This window comes from Hordeum vulgare, chromosome 1H, assembly GCF_904849725.1.
Source record: "Hordeum vulgare subsp. vulgare chromosome 1H, MorexV3_pseudomolecules_assembly, whole genome shotgun sequence".
Classification (NCBI taxonomy): Eukaryota; Viridiplantae; Streptophyta; class Magnoliopsida; order Poales; family Poaceae; genus Hordeum; species Hordeum vulgare.
The window spans coordinates 226,215,011-226,237,162 of record NC_058518.1 but is presented as its reverse complement, the minus strand read 5'-3'; positions in this window follow the sequence as shown (position 1 = coordinate 226,237,162).

Below are 22,152 nucleotides of genomic sequence, written 5' to 3'. Positions count from 1 at the left end.
AGGTGATCTACAGGTATCTCCGAACGTGTCCGCTGAGTTAGCATGAATCAAGACTAGGATTTGTCATTCCGTACGACGGAGAGGTATCTCGGGGCCCACTCCGTAATACAACATCACAAACAAGCCTTGCAAGCAATGTGACTAAAGAGTTAGCCACGAGATCTTGTATTACGGAACGAGTAAAGAGACTTGCTGATAACGAGATTGAAATAGGTATGGAGATACCAACGATCGAAACTGAGGCAAGTAACATACCGAAGGATAAAGGAAATGTTATACGGGATTAACTGAATCCTTGACATAGAGGTTCAACATATAAGATCTTCGTAGAATATGTAGGATCCAATATGGGCATCTAGGTCCCACAATTGGATATTTATCGGAGAGTGTCTCGGTCGTGTCTACGTAGTTCTTGAACCCTAGGGTCTCTACACTTAAGGTTCGGTGACGTTTCAGTATAGTTGAAATATTGATGATGCTAAACGAAGGTTGTTCGGAGTCCCGGATCAGATCCCGAAAGTCGAGAGGCTTTCTAGAATGATCCAGAGATGAAGATATATATATATAGATATATAGGAAGTATGCATTTGGATTCCGGTAGGTTTTCAGGCATTACTGGTAAAGTACCGAGACTGACGAATGGGGTTCCGAAGTTCTACTAGGAGGGGCCACCACCTGGGAGAGAACCAAAGAAGCCAAAGGATGGCGCACCAGCCTCTAGTGGGCTGGTGGCCAGTGATACGTCCATTTTGCATCATGCTTTCATGTTATATTTATTGCTTTTTGGGCTGTTATTTCACTTCACGGTACAATACTTATGCCTTTTCTCTCTTATTTTACAAGGTTTACATGAAGAGGGAGAATGCCGGCAGCTGGAGTTCTAGCCTGAAGAAGGAGCAAGTTTGAGATGCCTATTCTGCACAACTCCAAAAGCCGTGAAAATCAACCTGGACTTTTTTGGGAATATATAAAAAATACTAGGCCGAAGAAGTGCCAAAGGAGCGCAACCAGGGGGGCACAAGGCTGGTAGGCGTGGCCACCCCCTGGCCGCGCCTAGGGGGCTTGTGGGCTCCCTGCTGGCCCACTGGCCCCCTTCTTCTGCTATATGAAGGGTTTCGTTCCGAAAAAATTCAGGAGGAGGCTTTTCGGAGGATTCGCCAACGCCACGAGGCGGAACTTGAGCAGAACCAATCTAGAGCTCCGGCAGGACGATCCTATCGGGGAAACTTCCTACCCGGAGGGGGAAATCGTCGCCATCGTCATCACCAACACTCCTCTCATCGGAGGGGACTCGTCACCATCAACATCTTCATCAGCACCATCTCATCTCCAAACCCTAGTTCATATCTTGTAACCAATCTCCATCTCGCGACTCCGATTGGTACTTCTAAGGTTGCTAGTAGTGTTAATTACTCTTTGTAGTTGATGCTAGTTGGATTATTTGGTGGAAGAGTTTATGTTCAGTTCCTTGATGCTACTCATTACCTCTCTAGACATGAATATGATTATTCTTTGTGAGTAGTTACTTTTGTTCCCGAGGACATGGGATAAGTCATGTTAATAGTAGTCATGTGAATTTGGTATTCGTTTGGTATTTTGATGTGTTGTGTGTTGTTTTTCCTCTAGTGGTGTTATGTGAACATCGACTACATAACACTTCACCATTATTTGGGCCTAGAGTAAGGCATTGGGAAGCTAGAGTGACAGAAGCTTAAACCCTAGTTTATGTGTTGCTTCGTAAGGAGCTGATTTGGATCCATTGGTTTAATGCTATGGTTAGACTATGTCTTAATTCTTCTTTTGTAGTTGCGGATGCTTGCGAGAGGGGTTAATCATAAGTGGGATGCTTGTCCAAGTAAGGGCAGTACCCAAGCGTCGGTCCACCCACATATCAAACTATAAAAGTAACGAAAGCGAATCATATGAACATGATGAAAACTAGCATGACAGAAATTCCCGTGTGTGCTCGGGAGCGTTTTTTCCTCCTATAAGACTTTGTCCAGGCTTGTCCCTTGCTACAAAAGGGATTGGGCCACTTTGCTGCACCGTTGCTACTTTTGTTACTTGCTACTTGCTACGAATCATCTCACCACACAACACTTGTTACCAATAATTTCAGTGCGTGCAGATATTACCTTGCTGAAAACCACTTGTCAGATCCTCCTGCTCCTCGTTGGGTTCGACACTCTTACTTATAGAAAGGAGTACGATAGATCCCCTATACTTGTGGGTCATCAAGACTCTTTTTTTGCGCCATTGCCGGGGAGTGAAGCGCCTTTGGTAAGTGGAATTTGGTAAGGAAACATTCATATAGTGTACTGAAATTCATTGTCACTTGTCACTATGGAAACTAATCCTTTGAGGGGCTTGTTCGGGGTATCTTCAACTCGAACGGAAGCACAAAGAGTTGCTCCTCAACATGCTGCACCTACTGAAAATATTTGCTTTGAATTTCCTTCGGGTATGCTTCAGAAACTGCTGGCTAATCCTTTTACACGAGATGGAGCATCACATCCAGACTTGCATCTAATCTATGTAGATGAAGTTTGTGGTTTATTTAAGCTTGCAGGTTTCCCCGAGGATGAGGTCAAGAAGAAGGTGTTTCCTTTATCTTTGAAGGATAAGGCGTTGACATGGTATAGGCTATGTGATGATAGTGGATCATGGAACTACAATCGGTTGAAATTGGAATTTCATCAAAAAAAATATCCTATGCATTTAGTACATCGTGATCGGAATTATATTTATAATTTTTGGCCTCGTGACAGAGAAAGCATCGCTCAAGCTTGGGGGAGGCTTAAATCAATGTTATATTCATGCCCCAATCATGAGCTCTCGAGAGAAATTATCATTCAGAACTTCTATGCTCGGCTTTCTCATGATGATCGCACCATGCTTGACACTTCTTGTACCGGTTCTTTTATGAAGAGAGATATTGACTTCAGGTGGAATTTATTGGAGAGAATTAAACGCAACTCTGAAGATTGGGAGCTTGATCAAGGTAAGGAGTCAGGTATAAATTTCAAGTTTTGATTGCGTTAAATCCTTTGTTGAAACAAATACTTTTTGTGACTTTAGCGCTAAGTATGGACTTGACTCTGAGATAGTAGCTTCACTGTGTGAATAATTTGGTGCTCATATTAATCTCCCCAAAGAGAAGTGGTTTAAATATCATCCTCCCTTAGAAGTCAATGTAATTAAACCCAATCCAGTTGAAGAGAGAGTCATTGCCTATAATGATCTTGTTGTTCCCAGTGCTTACATTGAGAAACCACCTTTCCCTGTTAGGATAAAGGATCGTTCTAAAGCTTTACCTGTGATACATAGAGGGTACATTAGAACACCTACACCCCCTGAGAAAATTAGAGTTGAACCTAGCATTGCTATTATCAAAGATATTATGTCCGACGGTGTTGAGGGACATAATATTCACTTCTGTGAAGATCCTGCTAGAATTGCTAAACCTCACGCTAGAGACAAACATAGGCCTGTTGTTGGCACGCCTGTTGTTTGTGTTAAGATAGGAGATCATTGTTATCATGGTTTATGTGATGTGGGTGCTAGTGTTAGTGCAATACATCAATCCTTATATGATGAAATTAAAGACGAGATTGCACATGTTGAGATAGAACCTATTGATGTTAGTATTCAGCTTGCCAATAGAGATACTATCTGCCCTGTGGGAATTGTTAGGGATGTTGAAGTCTTGTGTGGTAAAACGAAGTATCCTGCTGATTGATGTTTGTTGTGTATCCCTTGCAATGGCGCCAGAAATAGTTGTGTCGACGGCACCAGGAATCCTTCAGCTACGGCTACGCCTTAAGGGACTTCCTAGGCAAGTATGCCAAGGATTTCCCCCGTGGCCTTGGAGCCTTGCGTTGGTGTTCCCTCGAAGCGGAAAAGGTGATGTAGCACAGCGACGGTAAGTATTTCCCTCAGTTTGAGAACCAAGGTATCAATCCGGCGGAAGAGTATCTCAAGATCCTGCACAAACACAAAATCTTGCACCCAACACTATGAAGGGGTTGTCAATCCCTTATAGATTGTTTGGCAAGTGAGAACTGAAAGCAACAAAGTAACAAAGCAAAGTAAAAGCGGAGATGTAAACGATGGATGTGAATAGACCTAGGGGCCGTAGTGTTTACTAGTGGCTTCTCTCATGAAAGCAAGTAGACGGTGGGTGAACAAATTACTGTCGAGCAATTGATAGAACTGTGCAGAGTCGTGACGATATCTATGCAATGATTATTTCTATAGGCATCACGTACTATTACTCCACACGTCGACCGCTATCCAGCATGCATCTAGTGTATTAAGTCCATAAGAACAGAGTAACGCCTTAAGCAAGATGACGTGATGTAGAGGGATAATCTCAAACCAATGATAAAATCCCCATCTTTTTACCCTTGATGGCAACTGCTTGATGTGTGCCTTGCTGCCCCTACTATCACTGGGAAAGGTCACCACATGGCAGAACCCAAAACCAAGCACTTCTCCCGTTGCAAGAATCATAGATCTAGTTGGCCAAACAAAACCCAAGAGTCGGAGAGACTTACAAGGATATCAAATCATGCATATAAGAAATCAGCAAAGACTCAAATATATATCATACATAATATGATCACAAGTCCACAATTCATCGGATCTCGACAAACACACCGCCAAAGAAGATTGCATCGGATAGATCTCCATGAAGATCATGGAGAACTTTGTATTGAAGATCCAAGAGAGAGAAGAAGCCATCTAGCTACTAACTACGGACCCGTAGGTCTGAAGTGAACTACTCACCATTCATCGGAGGGGCGATGATGATGATGAAGAATCCCTCCATCTCCAAAGTCCTCTCCGGCAGGGTGCCGGGAAGGGTCTCCAGATGAGATCTCGCGGAAAAGGAAGCTTGCGGCGGCGGAAAAGTATTTTCGAGGCTCCTCTGATTTTTTGCGGAATATTTGGGAATATATAGGCGCAAGACCTAGATCCGGGGGCGGCCAGGGAGGCCACAAGCCTGCCCACCGCCGCCTCCCCCCTAGTGGTGGAGTGGGGGCTTGTGGGCTCCCTGGAGCCCACCTGGCTTGGCCCAAAAGCCCACTGGACTTCTTCCATTCAGGAAAAAATCATTTCGGGGTTTTTCTTCCGTTTGGACTTCGTTCCAAAATCAGGTATGAAAAGAGTCAAAAACACAGAAAAAACAGGAAGTGGCACTTGGCACTGAATTAATAAGTTAGTCCCAAAAAGATATAAAAAGATACATAAAACATACAAAGAAGGCAGGATAACAGCGTGAAACCATTAAAAATTATAGATACGTTTGAGACGTATCAAGCATCCCCAAGCTTAACTCCTTCTCGTCCTCGAGTAGGGAAGTGATAAGAATGAATTTTTGATGCTTTCATGCTACCTAGCATAGGTGTCCTTTGTAATTCCTCTTATGTGACGTGAATGTTCAGATCCATTAGATTCAAAACAATAGTTTGCTATTGACGTGGAAACAATAATAATTCAAGCAAACTAGCAAAGTAATCATGAACATTCAAAATAACAAGGCCAAAAGAAAGTTATCCCTACAGAAGCATCTGGTATGGCCATGCTCTATCATCATTGCACAACGAATTTAAATCATGCACAACCCCGGTATTGTCCAAGTAATAGTTTCACACCTTTACTTTCTCAAACATTTTCAACTCTCATGTAATACATGAGCGTGAGCCATGGTTATAGCACTATAGGTAGTGTGGAATGTGGTGGGGGTTGCAAGACAAAAAGGAGAAGATAGTCACATTAACTAGGCATATCAATGAGTTGTGGAGATGCTCATCAATAGATATCAATGTGAATGAGTAGGGATTGCCATACAAATGATACACTAGAGCTACAAGTATGTGAAAGCTCTTAAAGAAAACTAGTGGGTGTGCATCCAACTTGCTTGCTCACGAAGACCTAAGGAAATTTTGAGGAAGCCTATCATTGGAATATACAAGCCAAGTTATATAATGAGAATTTCCCACTAGCTACATGGTGGTGACAAAACAAGAGACTATAAATCATGAAGATCATGGTGCTCAAAATGCACAAGTGTGGAAAAAGTGGTAGCATTGTCCCTTCTCTCTTTTCTCTCATTTTTTTTATTATTTTGGTGGGATCTCTGGCCTCTTTTTTTATGGGCTTCTTTGGCCTCTTTTATTTCCTCACATGGGACAATGCTCCAATAATGATGATCATCAACCTTTCAACTCAAAACTTAGAGCAACTATGACTCTATATGGAATGCCTTCGGTAGTGTACTGTGGCAATGATCTAGGATGGCATAGACATCAATGGAAACATCATGCTAGCTATCTTACGATCATGCAATGGCAATGTAGACGTGGTGGCACATGTCATGGTGGTAGTTGCATGGCAATATATCTCGGAATGACTTTGAAAAAGCCATAATAGGTAGGTATGGTGGCTGTTTTGAGGGAGGCTAATGGTGGGTTTTGTGCACCGGCTAAAGTTGCACGACACTAAGAAGATAGTGATGGTGGAAGGTGAAAGTGCATCTAAACCATGGACTCAACATTAGTCATGAAGAACTCATATACTTGTTGCAAAAATTTTATTTGTAATCGAAACAAACCATTCAACGCATACTCCTAGGGGAAGGGTTAGTAGGTATAAACCATCGCGCGATCCCGACCGCCACGCAAAGGATGACAATCAATATACTAATCGTGCTCAGATTTCATCACGTAGCGGTTCACCATACGTGCATGCTACAGGACTCACTAACTTCAACACAAGTATTTCTAGATCCACAACACCTTACTAGCATGACTTCAATATTACCATAAACACAACTCAAAACTAATTGAGATGAATCGAACTTCTCTAACTATTCAATGCACATGAAGGTGGAAGTTTTCGCATGCCTTTGGATAACTACCCCTTTTGAGACTACTTTCAAAGCATAGATCCACTACCAAGCCACGCACCGCTGTGCTCTAACAGATATAAGTGAAGCACATAGAGCAAAAGTATCTAGCTCAAAAGATATAAGTGAAGCACATGTGGGCTGAATTGTCTACCAAAATATATAAGTAAAGCTCGACAAAATCATGGGGAGTGCATGTCTCTCTCTCTCTAGGTGTGAAGCAAGGATGATTGTGACACAACAAAAATAAAAGACTCCTACAATACAAGACACTCCAAGCAAAAACACATAACATGTGGTGAATAAAAATATAGCCCCAAGTAACGTTACCGATGGATTGAAGACGAGAGAGGGGATGCCTTCCCGGGGCATCCCCAAGCTTAGGCTTTTATGGCATCCTTTAATCTCTTCGGGTGCCTTGGGCATCCCCAAGCTTGAGCTCTTGTCACTCTTTATCTTTTTGTCCATAAGAACTTCACCCAAAACTTGAAAACTTCACAACACGAAACTTAAACAGAAACTCGTGATAACATTAGTACAAAAAAGCAAACCACCACTTCCTTAGGTACTGTAGCAAACTTAAATTCTACTTGTGCTGATGTTGGGTTACTGTACTTTCAATCTTCCATGGCTAATACGCCCCCGATACTATCCATAGTTTCATCAAAATAAGCAACCAACACAACAAAAATATAATCTGTTAACAGCAGACCAGTCTGTAGCAATCTGTATGTTTCGTATACCTCTGGTACTTCAAAACATTTGAACAATTACGACAGTCTGAAGAATTTGCGTAGAAATCAGCAGCAAAAATAATCAATTCAAAATCTCTTACAGAAAAAAATGAAAGTTCTTTTCATGAGCAGAAAGTTTCTGTCTTTTCCAGCATGACCAAACGATCATCACCAAGACTAATCATAACGGTTTTGCTTGGCACAAACGCAAAAAAGAAACACAAAAAACACAATCATAACAGAATTATGAAAGTGTGAAAAACACAAAACAGAAAGAAAAATGATAGATTCATTGGGTTGCCTCCCAACAAGCGCTTTTGTTTAACGCCCTTAGCTAGGCGAAAGTGATGGAATTGCGTATAGTCATCTTTGGTGCCCAAACCATAGGTAGCCCTCATCATAGATTCATAAGGCAATCTTATTTTATTTCTAGGAAAGTGCTCCATGCCCTTCTTTAAGGGAAATTTAAATCTAATATTCCCTTCCTTCATATTGATGATAGCACCAGTAGTCCTTAGGAAAGGTCTACCAAGAATAATGGGACATGAAGGATTGCAATCTATGTCAAGTACAATGAAATCCACGGGTACATAGTTCTTATTTGCAACAATAAGAACATCATCGATCCTCCCCATGGGTTTCTTGACAGTAGAATCCGCAAGATGGAAATTAAGAGAACACTCTTCAATCTCATGAAAACCTAGAATATCACATAAAGACTTTGGAATCGCGGAAACACTAGCACCGAAATCACACAAAGCATTGCACTCATAGTTTTTGATCTTGATTTTAATAGTAGGTTCCCACTCATCATGAAGTTTTATAGGTATAGAGACTTCTAGTTTGAGCTTCTCTTCAAGAGATTTCATCACAGCATCTACGATATGCGCGGTAAAGGCTTTGCTTTGGCTATAAGCATGTGGAGAGTTTGCAATGGATTGCATCAAAGAAATGCATTCAAACAAGGAGCAATTATCATAATTTAATTCCTTGAAATCCAAAGTGGTAGTTTCATTACTACCCAAAATTTTGACTTCTTCTACTCCACTCTCCACACCTTTATCATCAAGATAGGTGGACTCCGAATCATTGGGGCGTTTTTCAACCAAAGTGGATTCATATCCAGCCCCTCCATAAGTAGGTTTGACACGTGAAAACAAAGATTCAAGAGGAGACACACCAAGCACTTTAAAATCTTCGTGATTTACGTCACTAGAACGCACCCTTTTAAACCATTCATATCTAGCGCGAATTTGGGCAGTTCTTTCTTTGCTCTCATTCATGGAGATACGCATAGCTTTCAAAGTTTCATCCAAGTAGATCTTGGGAGGAGCGCATCTAACTTTCAAAAGCATCAATATCACAAGACATCCTATCAACTCTCTTAGCCAAATCGTCTATTTTGAGTAGTTTTTCCTCTATGGACGCATTGAAAATCTTTTGAGAGTTGATAAACTCTTTGATATTACTCTCTAGATCAGAGGGTAATTTGTTATGATTTCCATAAGTGTTGCCGTGGGAATTGCCATAATTGTTAGAGGAGTTACTAGGAAAAGGCCTAGGAACATAGTTTCCTCTAAAAGCATTGTTGTTGCCAAAATTGTTCCTACCAACAAAATTCACGTCCAAACTAGCGTTGCTACTCTCAATCAAAGAAGATAGTGGCATGTCATTAGGATCTATGGTAGTGTTTCTACTAGCAACCAAATTCATCAACTCGTCCATCATAGCACTAAGCGAGTTAATCTCTTCTATAGCGTGCACCTTTTTGCTAGCAGGCGACCTTTCAGTGTGCCACTGAGAGTAGTTGGTCATGATATTGTCTAGGAGTTTTGTAGCGTCTCCTAACGTGATTTCCATGAACGTTCCACCTCAGGCGGAGTCCAAGATATTGCGAGAAGCGAAATTCAAGGCAGCGTAAAAGATTTGTATAATTATCCACAAACTGAAGCCATCAGCAGGACAATTTCTAATCATAAGCTTCATCCTCTCCCAAGATTGTGCAACGTGTTCATGATCAAGTTGCTTGAAATTCATGATATCGTTACGTAAGGAGATGATCTTAGCCGGCGGAAAATACTTGGATATGTAAGCATCTTTGCACTTATCCCAAGAATTGATACTATTTTTAGGCAAAGAAGAAAACCAAGTTTTTGCGCGATCTCGCAACAAGAAAGGAAAAAGTTTCAACTTAATCACGTCATTATCCACATCTCTTTTCTTTTGCATATCACAAAGCTCAATGAAGGTATTGAGATGGGATGCGGCATCTTCACTAGGAAGGCCAGAGAATTGCTCTTTCATAACAAGATTCAACAAAGCTGCGTTGATTTCATACGATTCCGCACTAGTGGCAGGAGCAATCGGAGTACTAATAAAATCATTGTTATTAGTGCTTGAAAAGTGCAAAGTTTGGTGTTTTCAGACATGATGTCTTCAACAAACAAACAAGCACACAAGCAAGCAAGAAATTGGCAAAGGAAAGCTGCAAGGGCAAGAGAAAACGGCGAAGGAGAAAGGCGAATGAAAACGACAAATGTGAAGTGGGGGAGAGGAAACGAGAGGCAAGTGGCAACAAAAGTAAATGCAAGAGAAGAGTTTGTGAGACCTACTTAGATAGATCTTGATTTCTCCTCCCCGGGAATGCCGCCAGAAATACTTCTGATGTTTGTTGTGTATCCCTTGCAATGGCGCCAGAAATAGTTGTGTCGACGGCACCAGGAATCCTTCAGCTACGGCTACGCCTTAAGGGACTTCCTAGGCAAGTATGCAAATGATTTCCCCCGTGGCCTTGGAGCCTTGCGCTGGTGTTCCCTCAAAGCGGAAAGGGTGATGTAGCATAGCGACGGTAAGTATTTCCCTCAGTTTGAGAACCAAGGTATCAATCCGGCGGAAGAGTATCTCAAGATCCAGCACAAACACAAAAGCTTGATGCCAACGCTATGGAGGGGTTGTCAATCCCTCATAGATTGTTTTCCAAGTGGGAACTGAAAGAAACAAAGTAACAAAGCAAAGTAAAAGCGGAGATGTAAATGATGGATGTGAATAGATCCGGGGGCCGTAGTGTTTACTAGTGGCTTCTCTCATGAAAGCAAGTAGACGGTGGGTGGACAAATTACTGTCGAGCAATTGATAGAACTGTGCAGAGTCGTGACGATATCTATGCAATGATTATTTCTATAGGCATCCGTCCGAAATAAGTAGACCGATACTTTCTACATCTACTACTATTACTCCACACGTCGACCGCTATCCAGCATGCATCTAGTGTATTAAGTCCATTAGAACGGAGTAACGCCTTAAGCAAGATGACATGATGTAGAGGGATAATCTCAAACCAATGATAAAAACCCCATCTTTTTACCCTTGATGGCAACTGCTTGATGTGTGCCTTGCTGCCCCTACTGTCACTGGGAAAGGTCACCACATGGCAGAACCCAAAACCAAGCACTTCTCCCATTGCAAGAATCATAGATCTAGTTGGCCAAACAAAACCCAAGACTCGGAGAGACTTACAAGGATATCAAATCATGCATATAAGAAATCAGCAAAGACTCAAATATATATCATAGATAATCTGATCACAAGTCCACAATTCATCGAATCTCGACAAACACACCGCCACAGAAGAATATATCGGATAGATATCCATGAAGATCATGGAGAACTTTGTATTGAAGATCCAAGAGAGAGAAGAAGCCATCTAGCTACTAACTACGGACCCGTAGGTCTGAAGTGAACTACTCACGAGTCCTCGAAGGGGTGATGATGATGATGAAGAAGCCCTCCACCTCCAAAGTCCCCTCCGGCAGGGTGCCGGGAAGGGTCTCCAGATGAGATCTCGCGGAAACGGAAGCTTGCGGCGGCGGAAAAGTATTTTTGAGGCTCCCCTGATTTTTTGCGGAATATTTGGGAATATATAGGCGCAAGACCTAGGTCAGGGGGCGGCCAGGGAGGCCACAAGCCTGCCCACCGCCGCCTCCCCCCTGGTGGCGGAGTGGGGGCTTGTGGGCTCCCTGGAGCACACCTGGCGTGGCCCAAAAGCCGCCTGGACTTATTCCGTTCGGGAAAAAATCATGTCGGTGTTTTTCTTCCGTTTGGACTTCGTTCCAAAATCAGATCTGAAAAGAGTCAAAAACACGGAAAAACAAGAACTGGCACTTGGCACTGAATTAATAAGTTAGTCCCAAAAAGATATAAAAAGATACATAAAATATACAAAGAAGGCAATATAACAGCGTGAAACCATCAAAAATTATAGATACGTTTGAGACATATCACTGATTTCCTCGTTCTTGCTACCACTCAAGATAGCTTTTGTCCCATCATATTTGGCAGACCCTTTGTCAATATTGTCAATGCTCATATTGACTGTGTGAAGCAAACTATCTCTGTTGGCTTTGAAGGTGTGTCACACGAGTTCAATTTCTCCAAGTTTGGTAGACAACCTCATGAAAAAGAGTTTCCTAGTAAGGATGAAAATATTGCCTTGGCTTCTATTGTCGTGCCTCCTACTGATCCATTAGAGCAGTAATTGCTTGAGCATGAAAATGTTATGCATATGGATGAAAGGGATGAGATAGATAGGGCTATCTTAGAACAATATCCTATCCTTAAGCATAATTTGCATGTTGAACTGATTGGGGATCCACCCCCACCAAAGGGTGATCCTGTGTTCGAGCTTAAACAGTTGCCTCACACTCTTAAGTATGCTTATCTTGATGAAAAACAGATATATCCTGTTATTATTAGTGTTGGCTGCTACTTCTCAAACAACAGCGCCAGAAATTGACACGTTGACGGAGACTTGCTTGCGTTGGTTTTTCCCTTGAAGAGGAAAGGGTGGTGCAGCAAAGGAGCAGTAGGTATTTCCCTCAGTTTGAGAACCAAGGTATCGATCCAGTAGGAGGGTCTCGTCAAGTCCAAAGTAACTACGCAAACACAAACAAGCTTGCACCCAACGCTTCAAAGGGGTTGTCGATCCCTTCAAGATTGTTTGCAAAGTGAGATCTGAAGGCGGAAAGTGCAACGAAGTAAAAAAGTGTAAGGCTGAAAAAATGGTGTGGAGTAGACCCGGGGGCATAGTGTTCACTAGAGGCTTCTCTCAAAATAGCAAATATCACGGTGGGTGAACAAATTACTGTCGAGCAATTGATAGAACCGCGCAAAGTCATGACGATATCTAAGGCAATGATCATACATATAGGCATCACGTCCGAGACAAGTAGACCGATACTTTCTGCATCTACTACTATTACTCCACAAATCGACCGCTATCCAGCATGCATCTAGTGTATTGAGTTCATGACGAACAGAGTAACGCTTTAAGCAAGATGACATGATGTAGAGGGATAATCTCAAACCAATGATGAAAAACCCATCTTTTTACCCTTGATGGCAACAACATGATGCGTGCCTCGCTACCCCTTCTGTCACTTGGTGAGGTCACCGCATGGTATGAACCCAAAACCAAGCACTTCTCCCATTGCAAGAATCATGGATCTAGTTGGCCAAATAAAACCCACAACTCGAAGAGAATTACAAGGATATGAAATCATGCATAAGAGAGATCAGAAGAAACTGAAATAATATTCATACATAATCTGATCATAAATCCACAATTCATCGGATCTCAACAAACACACCGCAACAGAAGATTACATCGGATAGATCTCCATGAAGATCATGGAGAAGTTTGTATTGACGATCCAAGAGAGAGAAGAAGCCATCTAGTTACTAGCTATGGACCCGTAGGTCTATGGTGAACTACTCACGCATCATCGGAGAGGTCATGGTGTTGATGAAGAAGCCCTCCGTATCCGAATCCCCCCTCCGGCAGGGCACCCGAATGTGCCCCAGATGGGATCTTGCGGAGACGGAAGCTTGCGGCGGCGGAAAAGTACTTTCTATGATCTCCTAATTTTTTTGGTATTTTTAGGGAATATATAGGCGCAACCTCTAGGGTAGAGGGCGCCCAGGAGGCTCACAAGCCTGTGGGCCGCGGCCTCCCCCCTAGCCGTGAGGTGGGGGCTTGTGGGGGCCCTGAGGCCCCCTGCCTTGGCTCTCAAGCTTCCCGATCTTCTTCCATTACGGAAAAAATCTTTTTAGGGATTTTCTTCCATTTGGACTCTATTTCAAAATCTCCTGTGAAAGGGGTCAAAACATGGAAAAAACAGGAAATGGCACTTGGCACTGAGTTAATAAGTTAGTCCCAAAAAATATATAAAAGGCATGCAAAACATCCAAAGTTTGACAAGATAATAGCATGAAACCATCAAAAATTATAGATATGTTGGAGACGTATCAAGCATCCCCAAGCTTAACTCCTCCTTGTCCTCGAGTTGGGAAGTGATAAAGAATGAATTTTTGATGTGGAATGCTACTTAGCATAGTTGTCCTTTGCAACTTCTTTCACGTGACATGAATGCTCAGATCCATAAGATTCGAAACAATAGTTTGCTATTGACATGAAAACAATAATACTTCAAGAAAACTAGCAAGGTAATCATGAACTTTCAAAATAACAAGGTCAAGGAAAGTTATCCCTACAAAATCATATAGTCTGGCTATGCTCCATCATCCTCAAACAACTAATGTAAATCATGCACAACCCCGGTATTCGCCAAGTAATTGTTTTCGCACTCTTATTTTCTCAAACTTTTTATAACTATCACGCAATACATGAGCGTGAGCCATGGATATAGCACTATAGGTGGAATAGAGTGTGGTGGTGGTTGTGAGACAAAAAGGAGGAGATGGTCACATTGACTCGGCGTATATATAGGCTATGGAGATGCCAATTAATAGATATCAATGTGAATGAGTAGGGATTGCCATACAAGAAATGCACTAGAGCTATAAGTATGTGAAAGCTCAAAAGGGAAACTAGTGGGTGTGCATCCAACTTGCTTGCTCAAGAAGGCCTAGGTCAATTTTGAGGAAGCCCATCATTGGAATATACAAGCCAAGTTATATAATGAAGATTCCCACTAGCATATGGTAGTGAAAAAGCAAGAAGCTCCAAATCATGAAGAACATGGTGCTATTATGAAGCACAAGTGTAGAAAAAGATAGTAACATTGTCCCTTCTCTCTTTTTCTCTCTCTGTGTTTTTTCATTTGGGCTCTTAGGCCTCTTTTTTTCTCTTTTTTTGAGCTCTTTGGCCTCTTTTTATTATTATTATTTCCTCACATGGTACAATGCTCTAATAGTGATGATCATCACACTTTTATTTACTCACAACTCAAAGCTCACAATAATGATGACTCCATAGGAAATGCCTCCGGCAGTGTACCGGGATGTGCAACGATCTAGCATGGCGTATGACGTTGAAACATCTCGCTAGCTATCTTACAATCATGCAATGGCAATATGAGAGTGACGGCACAAGTCATGAGATGGAACGGTGGGAGTTGCATGGCAATATATCTCGGAATGGCTATGAAAATGCCATAGTAGGTAGGTATGGTGGCTGTTTTGAGGAAGGCATATGGTGGGTTTGTGCACCGGCGAGAATTGCGTGGCACTAGAAAGGCTAGCAATGGTGGAAGGTGAAAGTGCATCTATACCATGGACTCACATTTGTCATGAAGAACTCACATACTTGTTGCGAAAGTTTTTATTAGTAATCGAAACAAAGTGCTAAATGGATACTCCGAGGGGAAGGGTTGGTAGGTGTTAACCATCGCGCGATCCCGACCTCAACACAAAGGATGACAATCAATAGATCAATTATGCTCCGACTTCCTAACATAGCGGTTCACCATACATGCATGCTACGGGAATCACTAACTTCAACACAAGTATTTCTAGATTCACAACACCCTACTAACATAGCTCTTAATATTACCAAATCCACGTCTCAAAACTAATTGAGAGGAATCAAGACTTCTCTTTCTACTCAATGCACATGAAGATGGAGGTTTTTGCATACTTTTTGGGTACCTATCACCTTTGGGACTACTTTCATAGCATAATCCAACTACCAAGTCACGCACCGCCGTGCTCTAAAAGATATAGTGAAGCACAGAGAGCAAAAGTATCTAGCTCAAAAGATATAAGTGAAGCACTATGAGCATTCTAGCAAAATCACGATGAGTGCATGTCTCTCTCTCCCAAAAAGGTGTGCAGCAAGGATGATTATGGCACAACAAAAATAAAAGACTCCTAAGATACAAGAAGCTCCAAGAAAAACACATATCATGTGGTGAATAAAAATATAGCTCCAAGTAATGTTACCGATGTATTGAAGATGAAAGAGGGGATGCCTTCCCGGGGCATCCCCAAGCTTAGGCCTTTTGGTGTCCTTGAATTTTTCTTAGGATGCCTTGGGCATCCCCAAGCTTGACCTCTTTCCACTCCTTATCTCTTTGTCCATGAGAACATCACCCAAAACTTGAAAACTCCACAACACAAAACTTAAACAGAAACTCGTGATAACATTAGCACAAGAAAACAAACTACCACCTCTTTTGTTACTCTAGAAAACTTGAATTCTATCTATATTGGTGTTGGGCTACTGTATTCTCACTTTTCCATGGATAGTACCCCCCGATACTAACCATAGTTTCATCAAAACAACCAACCAACTCAACAAAAACAGAATCTGTCAAAACAAACCAGTTTGTACCAATCTGTATACTTCGTATACTTATGGTACCTCACAAATTCTGAAAAATTATGACTGCCTGGGCAAAAGGCATATCAACCAGCAACAAAAAGAATCAACTCAAAAGCTCTTTCTGAATAAAAATGCAAAATCATCCCGTGAGCAAAAAGTTTCTGTCTTTTTCCAGCAGGATCAAACAACCATCACCAAGACTAGTCATAAAGGTTTTGATTGGCTCAAACAGAAAAAAGAAACACAAAAAACACAATCACAACAGAATTATGATGGTGTGGACGCAACAAAACAGAAAGAAAAAGATAAATTCATTGGGTTGCCTCCCAACAAGCGCTATTGTTTAACGCCCTTAGCTAGGCATTGATAATTCAATGATGCTCACACAAAAGACAAGAATTGAAGCACAACGAGAGCATCATAAAGCATGTGAAAATCACATCTAAGTCTAACATACTTCCTATGCATATGCATTTTATAGGAAAACAGATTGTCAAGACAACCAATAGTTACCATATGCAAGGAAGAAGAAAGAGACAATAGCAATCTCAACATAACGAGAGGTGATTTAGTGATATGAAAGTTTCTACCACCATATTTTCCTCTCTCATAATAATTACATGTGGGATCATATTTGAATTCAACAATGTAACTATCACATAGGATATTCTTTTCATGATCCACATGCATGCAAAGTTGACGCTCTTCAAAAATAGTGGGATTATCATCAACTAAAGTCATGACTTCTCCAATTCCACTTTCAATAATGTTGCAAATATCATATTCATCATGAGGCTTAAACAAATTTTCAAGATCATAAGAAAACTCATCGCCCCACTAATGATCATTGCAGCAAGTAGTGGACAAAGCAAAACTAGCATCCTCAAGCTTAGGGTTTTGCATATTTTTAGCATGATTGTCACTAATAGAATTTATAGTGAAACCATTGCAATCATGCTTTTCATCCAAGGAGTCCTCGTGAATCACTTCATAAATTTCTTCCTCACAATTTTCAGATTCACACATCTCGAGCAAAACTCCATAAAGATAGTCAAGTGCACTCAACTCACTAGCAATTGGATCAACATAATTGAATCTCTTAAAGAGATTAGCAAGTGGATGAGGATCCATATCACTAGATTTTCAGCAAGCGAAGATGCAAGCATATTGAAGGCACATGGCACACAAGCGGATAGAAATCAAGTGAGAGAAAAGGGCGAACGAAAAAGGCAAATGAAAAAAGGCAAATTGGTTAAGTGGGGGAGAGGAAAACAAGAGGCAACTAGCAAACAAAGCAAATGCAAGAGATGAGTTTGCGACACCTACTTGGATGAGTTCTTGACTTGATCCTCCCCGGCAACGGCGCCAGAAATCCTTCTTGCTACTTCTTAAACAACAGCGCCGGAGATTGACACGTTGACGGAGACTTGCTTGCGTTGGTTTTTCCCTTGAAGAGGAAAGGATGATGCAGCAAAGGAGCAGTAAGTATTTCCCTCAGTTTGAGAACCAAGGTATCGATCCACTAGGAGGGTCTCATCAAGTCCAGAGTACCTGCGCAAACACAAACAAGCTTGCACCCAACACTTCAAAGGGGTTGTCAATCCCTTCAAGATTGTTTGGAAAGTGAGATCTCAAGGCGGAAAGTGGAACGAAGTAAAAAGTGTAAGGCTGAAAATATGGTGTGGAGTAGACCCAGGGGCCATAGTGTTCACTAGAGGCTTCTCTCAAAATAGAAAATATCATGGTGCGTGAACATATTACTGTCGAGCAATTGATAGAACTGCGGAAAGTCATGACGATATCTAAGGCAATGATCATATATATAGGCATCACGTCCGAGACAAGTAGACCGATACTTTCTGCATCTACTACTATTACTCCACACATCGACCGCTATCCAGCATGCATCTAGTGTATTGAGTTCATGATGAACAGAATAATGCTTTAAGCAAGATGACATGATGTAGAGGGATAATCTCAAACCAATGATGGAAACCCCATCTTTTTACCCTTGATGGCAACAACACGATGCGTGCCTCGCTACCCCTTCTATCACTGGGTGAGGTCACCGCACGGTATGAACCTAAAACCAAGCACTTCTCCCATTGCAAGAATCATAGATCTAGTTGGCCAAATAAAACCCACAACTCGAAGAGAATTACAAGGATATGAAATCATGCATAAGAGAGATCAGAAGAAACTCAAATAAGATTCATAGATAATTGTGACAGCCCGATGCCGACGTTCCAGAAGATTCCCCTTTTCTTTCCGTTTCCGTCGTGTGTCTATTTTTATTGTCGCTTCATCATCGCATCATGCGCATCATATGCATTGCATCGGCGTCTCCGTTGCCGCCCGTTTTCAAAACTTGCAACCGTTAGTAGTTGCCGGTTCTCGTCGTTGTCCGTTCTGAGTCCGACCGCACACGCACGCGCCCGCGGCATCGTCGAAACCCTGTTTTAAAAGTGTGTGTAAAACTTTCTCTGATTTGGGTGAGATTTGACCGCGGTGTTATTTTAATATAGACAGGCCGCATGTCGAATATCGTCGCGATCGGAGTCCGTCTGGTACCCGAACGGTTGACCGTAGCGGCACCGTATTCGGTCTACCGTCGGACGTCTGTCGGTGTTTTAAAAAATTCGTGCCGCGCCGCCCGTTCTCCCTCTCGTCTCCGGATGTCTACACAACACGGCCACTGAGCACGTCCCGCGTTCGGAATTATTTAATTCCGACCGCGCGGTTGAAACCGGGGCGAAAAACTGCTAAACCTAGCCCCCCCCCCCCATTTGTTATAAATAGACCCTCTCCTAAATCTTAGGCAGCTAACCCTAATCCCACCTCGGGATCTGCACCGCCCCACCTCTCCTCCTCTCCACGCACCTCTCTCTCCTCCTCTGCGCCGCCGCCGGCCCGCCAGGCCCAGATCGGGCCCGGCCGAGCCCATCGCGCCGCCGCCGCCGTGGCTCGAGCCCCCGTGCTCCCGCGGCTCCCGAGCTCCTGGCCATGGCCAACCCGCCACCTCCTATGCTCCCGTGCGCCCCGCGCCTCCTGCCCGCAGCCGAGCGCCGCCTCCCGCGGCAACTGCCGGCCGCCGCCATGACCCAACCCCGGCTGCTGCTCGCCCGAGAGCCGCCTCCCCGAGCTGCCTGGCCGGAGCCCTCGTCGGGAAGCCGCGCATCAGATCCCGCAATAGCCTCCTCGCCTGCTTGCAGTGTTGCCGCGGTCTCGTCGCCCGCCGCCCGGAGCTCCCTCGTCGGATCCCGTCCCGGCGGCCTACCCATCGGTCCCGGCGGTCCCGGCCTCCCCGCCGACTTCCCGTGGCTACCTTCCGCCGACGCGCCCCTGTCTGCTCGGGAACGAGCACAGAGATGGGAGATGCTGCCTCCTCGCCCCGTGGGCTGGCCTGGCCACGCGAGGCCCAGCATGCGCACCGCCTCCCGAGGCCCACTTTGCCCCGGGCTGCCTCCCCTCCAGCAGGCCTTGAGCCCGAGGTGAGAACACCTCCAGACCCCTCTATTTTACGCCCGCGCATGCCTTAGCTAAAATGCGCCACATGATTCGGCCTGGTAGTTTATTTTTTTTCCTTAGGGATTTTTCTTCGGTTTAGTTAATTTCAGGAATTAGACGTTTAATAAAAACCCCGTAACTTTTTATCCGTAAGTCGGAACGACGCGTATTATATATGGTTTTGTGGTAGTTTCGCGCGTAGAATATGATTTTGAAACATGCATAATTATTTGACGGCGTTTAGCATGCTGTTTGCCTAGATAAGTGTGCTGTCCTAATAGGATAGACGCCGTATTTATTTCTTGCGCTAGACCGTATTGCCCGTATGCCGTTTTAGAAATGCCTATGTTTTAGGGACTGTTTTTCCGTGTATTTTAGAGCGATCTTTGGTATTTTTGTGCGTAGGGATTTGCCGCTAGTTTATTTTTCCTTATATAGGTTATTTTTCTCGCATTAATGTGTGGCATTATTTTGTGTTGCAAACCCCACATATTTTATATGTTTCCGGGATTTTTCTGTGCAATTAGTTTTAGCTTTCGAGTAAGTTAGTTCGCGAGATATTTTGCTATGTTGCCCTTTTGATTAATTCGTAAGATTTATTCCGTGCCTCGTTTGAATTAGTTGTCAACTAGTGAGTTGATCTTAGATGTTTTGTTTAGCCCCTGGTATTTTTTGTTGCAATAGAAATGCATGTTTAGGTGTGTTTTGCTTGCTCTCAAGTTGCTAGAAATAGTGCTGTTTTAGAGGAGCTGAAATATTTCTAAGTCTGGAATCTGTTATATTTTGTTGCTGTCTTGTCTTGCTTGCATCTTGTGATCTGTAGCTCTTTTGGGGTTGCTCCAATGGAGTTAGTTGTACCCCTTGTGTTTCTCTAGCATGCTGTTAATTTTCATGCCATTTGGAGACCTGTAGCTTAGGATTTTGCTTCTGTCAATATGCCTTCAGGCTGAAAACTGCACTTTCATGAGGTGTTATTTTCACTAAGTCTGAAATAGTGCGTGAGATGCCATTTTGTGTCTTCTTTTCCTAGAGCTCCTTGCTGCCATGCTAGTTGTTGTTAGTTGTTTGTAGTAGAGATTCTTGCCCTCTTTCGTGTCATGCCTTGCTTGAGTTTAACGAAGTGGTGTAGCTCGTAGTTGTGGGGCGTAGAAAGTGCTATGTGGCTGATTTTGGCAGATTGTAGTGATTTCTTGTTTTGCTCGTCGTTTTCGAACGTAGCTCCGTTTTGATCATGTCCTACATGAAACTTGCTTAGAATCTTGTGTAGTTTCATTTTCTCTTGCTGGTTGCATGTGTTGAAGTGCTCGTAGCCGCCGTTGCACACATTTTGCATTCATGCCATCATATTTTGTGGTGCTTGTAACTTTTGATCCGTAGCTCCGTTGGAGATGTTCTTTATGTGTAGATTGCTGGTCTTGACGCGTAGAATCACGTGAACCTATTTGTTTGCTGTTTGACAACTAATTAAAGGTGTTAAATCAGATCTGTACAGAATTGAAAATTACCATGTGAGGTCGTTTCGGAGGTGCTATATGTCATCTCCGACCTCATTTAAAATGTCTAGATAGGTAGGTTAATTTTCGCTTCACCTCTTGCATGTTTGACAACATTAATATTGCCGTGTAAATAACCGGGAGTGAACTAAATAATTCATATGTGAAGTTTCGTCAATATGCAACTCGTTGCATATTGAACTTCACTTAATGTGTAGTTTTGATTGTGTGAAATTGTCATGCCGTGACTTGCATGTATTTAGCTGCTCATGCATCATATGTGTTGTGCATCGTGTGGTGAATTCCATGTGTTGATGCTTGTTTCCGGTTTCCCCCATCTCGATAGAGTTCCGCAAGCGTGTCGGATGTGAGGACCCGTTCGACTACGTCGGTTCGTCTGCTTCACGGAGGCATTCTTCTTCCAAGCGGGATCTCGGGCAAGATGATCATTTCCCCAGATATCATTACTATCATTGCCATGCTAGTTTATCGCTTCTATCGTTTATGTCTCGTTGCCTACCACCTGTTAAATATCAGGCTCTCAACAATGCCATGATACCTTCAACCTATTCGACCTAGCAAACCACTGATTGGCTATGTTACCGCTTGCTTAATCCTGTTGATAGCGTTGCTAGTTGCAGGTGCAGTTGCTTCCATGTGAAAACATGGGTTCCTTGTTATATCACCATATTTAAATGCTATTTAATTTAATACACCTATATACTTGGTAAAAGGTGGAAGGCTCGGCCTTTCTAGCCTGGTGTTTTGTTCCACCTTTGCCCCCTTAGTTTCCGGCTACCGGTGTTATGTTCCATAATTGAGCGCTCCTAACACGATCGGGGTTGTTATGGGGACCCCCTTGATAATTCGTTTTAGATTAAAGCTGGT